This window comes from Mus musculus, chromosome 10 (genome assembly GCF_000001635.26).
Source record: "Mus musculus strain C57BL/6J chromosome 10, GRCm38.p6 C57BL/6J".
NCBI classification, from domain to species: Eukaryota; Metazoa; Chordata; class Mammalia; order Rodentia; family Muridae; genus Mus; species Mus musculus.
Genome location: NC_000076.6, coordinates 8,948,263 through 8,955,730, shown reverse-complemented (window position 1 = coordinate 8,955,730; position 7,468 = coordinate 8,948,263).

The following is a 7,468-nucleotide window of genomic DNA, read 5'->3' as shown; positions in this document are numbered from 1 at the left end:
CAGGCAGAAAAGGAGGGAAAAAATGTGAAGTCATGCATGGTGGGGGTGGGGAGGAGAAGGAAATGGAAGAAAACGTCCATTTGTCTTCACGATCTTTTCTCCATTGGCTAACAGGTGATGGGTAGACAAGAGACAAAAGATTGTGTCCTGAATTGTCTCTGTTAGGGGTACTGCAAGTTTGATCCACTCAGATTCCCAGCAAAACTTTTTCCCACTTCTCAGATCCCCCCCCCTATATCTATATGTGTGTGTGTGTGTGTGTGTGTGTGTTTCTGTGTGTTTCTGTGTGTTTCTGTGTGTCTGTGTGTGTGTCTCTGTTCTATGTGTGTCTGTCTCTCAGTCTGTGTCTGTGTCTATGTCTCTCTGTCTCTGTCCCACTGTCTTTCTCTGTCTCTTTGTCTCTCTCTGTCTCTGTCTCTCTTTGTCTCTCTGCCTCTCTCTCTCTCTCTCTTTCACACACATACACACACACACACACACACACACACACACAGACACACACACACGTCCCAGTGCATGTCTTATCAATGAGAAAGCAGTACTATGGCCGGGAACTGACCTTCTTTCATACCACTGAGCTCCTGTATCAGACCAAGATTTCCACAGACAGCCAGACAAGCTCATTCTCAAGGTCAAGATCAGCTCTAAATCACTCTCTCATGCTGAGAAGAACTCCATCTCCCTCCTCAGTCACTATCCTCACCCCTGTCGGGTCATTAAGGCCACGGGACAAAGAAAATGCTATATCACTTAGTGGCCCCTCCCAGCAGTGGGGATCTACAGCCTGATGGCAGTGCCAGGGAAGGCCAGGAGGCCAAATGCAGTGCCTACCGCTACTATCTAGAGGAAGAACAGAGTTGACCATCAGGTAGAGCCAAGAAACCAAGTCTGATAACAAAGTGCTCAGTGAATGGATGTTTTGCATTTAGCAGAGTAGAAGTTGGCAGTGTAGTAAATTTGGGGCGACATTCAACATCTGGAAGCTCTGTGTTGTTGAGACAAGGCCCTTGGGAGAGGTGACCATAATGAGCTTTGAGAGACATTTCAGAACTAAGTGGAAGAGAAGACGAGAAGCAGCAAAAAAAAAAAAAAAAAAAAATCATGACAAGGCATCTGGAGACAGACTTCTTAGCATGACTGATGTTGGCTTCTCTGGGGTACCTGGTAGCTAGTAAATGCCCAAGAGAAACCCTGTGTATGCAGGCAGTACCACTGTGTTCCCAGCAAAAGCAGAAGATGACAGGCTGTGCCCCCTGTTCTTAAAGGAGTCTAACTTTTGAGAAGCCAGCATCTTTGGTTACTCCCCCTGCCCCCTGTCGTTCTGCTGGCCAAGTGTGAGGATATCAGACATATGCCATCACACCCAATGTGGAGCTGGAGATCAAACACCAAGCTTCATGCATGGTAGGTGAGCACTCTAGCAACTGAGCTATGTCCCCAGCCCCTGAAATCTCCTGTCCTAGGGAAACAGACGGCAGTGCTCTGGACCACTGAGCTAGAACAGCATCTTGATGCCCGTAGACCTGGGCCTGCAGAGTTATACACTTGGCAGGTGCACCGCCCCTGAGTTCAGACAGAAAACACATCTATGCCTCATTGATAGCATAATGGCCTGCATTACAGTGTTGGCCAAGAACACCTGTGCAGGGCTCAGAATGCCAGCCCAAGGCAACCATTCTGATGGAGGTGACATTAACAGCTTCCATTAAAACCGATGACTGTAGCTTTGCCCAGGACTGTGGCTGCAGTAACGTCTGCCAGAGGTGACACCATTGATCCCCCAGTTTGGGAGTTCCTACCTTGATCATAGAAATGCATTTCATCTTGGATGGAAATCTGAAAAGAAAACTCTCGTGGGATAAAGAGAGTTTGTCTTCCAGGGCTGTAAAAATGCTACATTCCATCTGTGTATCACACTCTCAGGATTGTTAGGGGCCCTATGATATCCTTGTCTACCTGAGTAATAGAAACAGACTGTCTGAAGGTAGGAGATTCGTTGCTGGCTGGCCCAGGAGAAAGTGGACAGTCTTCCCTAACGTTATGTATACAGGGAATGCCAAGCCTTCTCCCCTGGTGGGAGGTAATACTTATCTGAGGACCAATCCTGCATCAGGCCTTATCTTCAGGCTTGCTTATCTCAGCCTGTCTATAACGTGGAAGCCAGAAATTCTAGTGTTTTACCTGGGATCTTGTGAAGTTAAATGTGAGTGGAGGTTTCTGGCTTTCAACACAGCACCTGTCTCTGATGGAAGGGCAGCATGGCAGCATGTATTCACTGACAGCAGTCTAAAAGGATGCTGGTATCTTTTATATTGACCCACAAACACACCAGAGTTGGCAAATGTATTCCTGACCTCAGCTTGGTAGGTTAGCACTAGATGGTCTATAAATTGAGTCCCAATTTTAAATGTAGAATAACCATTGTGCCTTTTTTTAAAAAATGGGAAGGAGAAGGCGTAGGTTCACAGAAGATTGCTTTTTAAAAAAAATGCATTCAGATTTTATAATTTCAACATTTTCCAGGAAGTGTCATCTGGGTAGAAAAAGCTCATTATTGTCTTCAGTATTCTCTGTTACTTTTTCCACGCACCACAGGAAGTGCATTAAGGCACAGTTCACACTGCTTCTCTGTTTAAAATTCCCCAGTGGTTTCTTACTAGGTTTTAGGTAAAATCCACCCTGCTTGCTATTGCAGGTGGTGGCTGCCCAAGATGGATGCTCAAGAGCCGATAGCCTCCTGTCCGACCCTCTCCTCCTCCCTCAGTACCTCATGAGGCTTAACTTTCCTCAGCATTTCACTGTACCGACCTTCCCTCCCCCACCAATATTTAAAATTTCTGCCTCCAGTGTTTTCCCTCCATACCCAGAACAACTTGTAGTTCAAATGTTGCCTCCACCTAACTGCCCTGCACAAGTAAATGTTGTCTCCCATCCTCTCCACTCCCTTGTGGAGTTTGTCAAATCTAACACCAACTGGGCCCAGGGATATAATTCAGTTGGTAAAAGGCATGTCTAACATACAGGAAGTCCTGGATTTGATCTCTAGAACCTCAGGACCCCAGGAATGGTGCGCACTCAATGATCCCAACACTCACGGGTGTAAAGTTCCGAGGATTGGAAGTTCAAGGCCTTCTTCAGCTACAAAGCAAGTTTAGTGCCAGCCTGACCCATGAAACTCTGCCTACTAAACACAAACAAAATACCATTTAGCAACTGCTGTTTTAGTGATCTGCTTTCACTCATGTTCTTGGTCTGCATGCACATAGGAAATGTGCCCACAAGGGGGTAGAAGGACCCAGACCACCACTGTATGCCCAGTGTCTAGCACAAGTGAAATGCCCAGTGATCTCTGTGAATGAACTGAGCTTTGCACATATGAGGGCATGTAAGCTTAACCATTAGTGGCAGGAGGAGTGTGAATTTGAGACCAGCTGAGTTACATAGTGAATTATAGACCAACCTGGTTTATATAGCAAGACTGTTCCACTCCCGGCATTTTTCAGTTCTCCGTGCAAGCTTGAGGCCTCATGGGCCTTTCCACACCCATTTTGGCAGCCATTATTGTCATCCTTGCTCAACTTGTGTTTGAACAGCCATGTTGGCAAGACTTTATGGGTGTGGCTTGTGATGCTACTAGGCTTCTCCCTGATCTTCTGGCTTTTACAGTCTTTCCACCCCATCTCACACAATGTCCCTGGAGCCTTAGGCATGGGAGTGTTTTGTAGGTGGGGGCCACTGGGACTAGCAAACAACCAGACCTGAAAAGTCCGTACAATTATCATGATAACTGAGTCAGCTATATTTAGGAATATCTATGTATACACAACTACAGATAGGCATACAATAGCAATGAAAAAGGAGGTCATAAAATTGAAAGAGAGGAAGGAGGAATATATGGAAGGGTTTGAAAAAAGGAATCATGTTATAATTATGTTATAATTTCAAAAATTAGTAACAGTAAAAGAAATAAAAATTTAAAAGCCATGAAACAAAATGTCCCAAACTTGTGCAATGACCAGGAACCTTTGAGTCCCACTGTACCATCTAGTGAGCTTTCCCAGGGAGCAAGGCTGGGAGCCAGCGATTTCTACAGCATCCCTAGTTGGCTATCGGCAGCCAGTGCCAGGAAGCAAGGCATTAAAACATCCCTGGAGAGTTGGGAGTGGGGGGGCGGGGTACTGCATGCAGCCTTCACACCTGAATTACGCCAGACCCACATGAAACCTTATGAAGCCCAAGAGCAGCAGCCCCTGTGTGCTGAGCAACTGCGTGAACAGCGAGTGATACAACAGTTAGCTGGTTCTCTCTGTGGAAGAACTGTGGCCAGCTGCTTTCAAGGTCGGGACATCTTGATTGATGCCCAGGATTTTCAACATTGTGAAATCCTTTCTTCGAAAAACACATTGGAGCGGCATGTAACTCGCTGGGAGAACTCTTTCATTTGAGAAGATGTGTCTGAATTGTGAAATAAGGTTGCACAGTGGGCTTTTTGGAGTGTGTGCAGTGGAAACTGACTTGCACATGAAGCAGCCATAACTAAATTTTACTCTTCTTCCTCCAAAAAGGATATATAGCAGGGATCTATAAAGCCTTCAGAATTCCTTTTAGTGCTAGTGAGAAACTTAGGCAGATGAGGTTTATTGTGAGTTATGTACAGACAAGCTGCCAGGTCACAGTCAGATGATAAATATGTGAGGAAAAACAAAGTTAAACAGCTATTGAGTTCCAAGTACAGGAGCTAGACTCAACTCTGCCCCACACCAGGCATCTCCAGACGACCTCGTTACCAGCCATCAAATTCCGTGAGAACCACAGATCTATGAGTTCCTGGACATTTGGATGCAGTCTCTGAAAAGTCGCTTCCAGGAATCCTATTCCTTCTGGGCCCAAATCCACCTGCTTGGCCTGTGTAGTTAACCTGCAGGTTTCCCTCCCTCCCATTTCCTGCCGTGTTAGAAGCCTGTCTTACTTGGTCCAAGTTTTGAGTTATAAACATTGTCAGTATTTACAGACCGGTTTCCTCTGTGCTCTTTGAGAAGAAAGACTCTGGAGATGGGCTTTAATAAATCTAAAAGTTGGGGAATTTGTGAGTGCTTCCTGATGGCTTTACACAGGTTGCTCTCTTTGGAGCTTTGCCAGAGTCCGCATTGGGGACTGACCATGTTAGATTCAGTCTGCATTTTATCTTTGGAAACTACAACTTGCCATGTGTACTAAGTGTTTGTGTGAATGTAGGTCTGCCACCCCCTGCCTCAGTATCTGTTACTTTTCTTTTCATTGTTTCTGTGCTAGAAATCAAATACAAGCCTCATCCATTTGAGGTAGATGCTCCACCACTGAGCTGTGTCTACAATGGCCCTGTATTTAGACAAAGTGCTGTAAAGGGAGAATCAATACAGCCTACCTTTTTGTGATATGAAAAAACACGTTGCTGCCTTTTTTTATATTTGGAGAAAAGTATTTAAGGGGGTATATCATAGACTCTGGGAGCCATGTGCTGCATGCTTGCTTCCTAGATTATAGAGCTAAGCAGCCTTTTCTCTCACCTTGAATGTGGGCGAAGTCTGGAGTGTCCCCGCTGTGTGTCCTCTCCTCGGCTAGTTTCTTTTTTTTGTGGAGAATTTTTTGTTGTGCTTTATTGGATCATTTCAGTCTTAACTTTGCATGAGAGGTGGAAGACAAGAGAAATGTAAGGAACTTTTTTAATTAACGTTGGTTATATATAAAATTATGGACTTCATTATGAAAGTCTCATACGTACATGTGTACTTTGATCACATAAAACTAAATAACTAGAGCAAGCAAGATAGCTCCGTGGCTAAAGGTGCCTGGTAACTGTGTGTGTGTGTGTGTGTGTGTGTGTGTGTGTGTGTGTGTGTGTGTGTGTGTGTGTGTGTTCTAAGATGAAGTCTCACTATGTAGTCCTGGCTGACCTGGAACTAGATATATAGACTAGACTGGCCTCAAACTCACAGAGAACCGCCTCCCTCTGCCTCTGAATGATGAGAATAAAGGCATGTAACACTATACCTGACTCTGATAACTTATTGTCAACTCGTGGAAGTTACATAGTAATAGAGACAATTCTCAGTTCCCCAAAGCTACTCAGTGATCTCCAAAGGCAAGTATATACACACACATACACACATGCACATAAATAAATACAATTTTAACTTCAAAGAAAAGCTAAGGGCTGGAGAGATGACTCAGTGGTTAAGAGCACTGACTGCTCTTCCAGAGGTCCTCAATTCCCAGCAACCACATAGTGGCTCATGGTCATTTGTAATGAGATCTGATGCCCTCTTCTGGTGTGTCTGAACACTGCTACAGTGTACTCACATAAAATGAAATAAATAAATCTTTTAAAAAAGAAAAAATAACTAAATATGAATGACTACTGAAGAATTCCCCTTGGTCAGCCCATCCATGGAGTTCATTTCTTCCATCCCACCATCCTCAGACACTAAGATGCCTTGATTTGTGTGTGGTGAGAATCTGGGACAGAGTGGGATAAAGATACAATGGAAAAATCCAGGCTTTGGAAGATGCTAGTTGTGTTTGCTAACTAGGGCTGCCGGAACAAAGCACTGGTGTGGTGGCCCACATGGTTCATTGCCTTAATGTTGTAGAGTCTGGAAGTGGAAGTCTATGACCAAGGTGTTGTAAGGGCTGGTTCCCTCTGAGGACCAAGAGAGGAGGATCGCTTTCAGGCTTTGGCTCGCCAGTGTCTCTCTTCCTGCACAGTGTTCTCGTTGCCCGTGTGTCTCTGTGACCAAGTTTTTCTTTTTTTTATAAGGGCACCATTAGAATTGGACTCAGCCATATCCTGATTGCCTCCTCCTGATTTCATTCCTTTGGTAAAAATCCTTCCCCAAATGAGGTCACATTCTGAGCTATAGGGACCAAGACATTGGTATTGGAATTTGGGGATGGGGGTGAGACACAATTTGACACAACCTGGGTATTATACGTGTTGATTTTGAAGAAGATTCCTTTGGTATCAAATCAAGAAATGAAAGTAGGTGCATGGAAAGAAAATCTTAATGGTAACACTAACAGGATGCTCCTGAAGTATGCGAGCTCCTTCACAATGGTGAGCAGACGTCTCTTTTGACTGTGAAAAAAGAGCATCTCAGGGGAGTACTGTGGTTCTTTGCCTGATGAAACTCAGGACCACTAAGCACTGGACACTGGTAGACACTGCTTTTATGAGCATAACTAAGTATGCTCCTAAGACCCAAATTCAAAACCAAACACGACATCGTAGGCCACAGAGTTCCTCTTCTGGCTGTTTGGGGAAGATCTAACAGACCAGCACTTCCTTTGTATGGATGGGCCAGGAGAAAGGTGGAAGTCAGTTGTGCTGGGTACTTTTGACCCACTTGACACAAACTAGAATTGTCTGGGAAGAGGGGACCTCGAGTGAGGAATTGCCTCTTTCAGGTTGGCTTGTGTCCATGTGGCATTT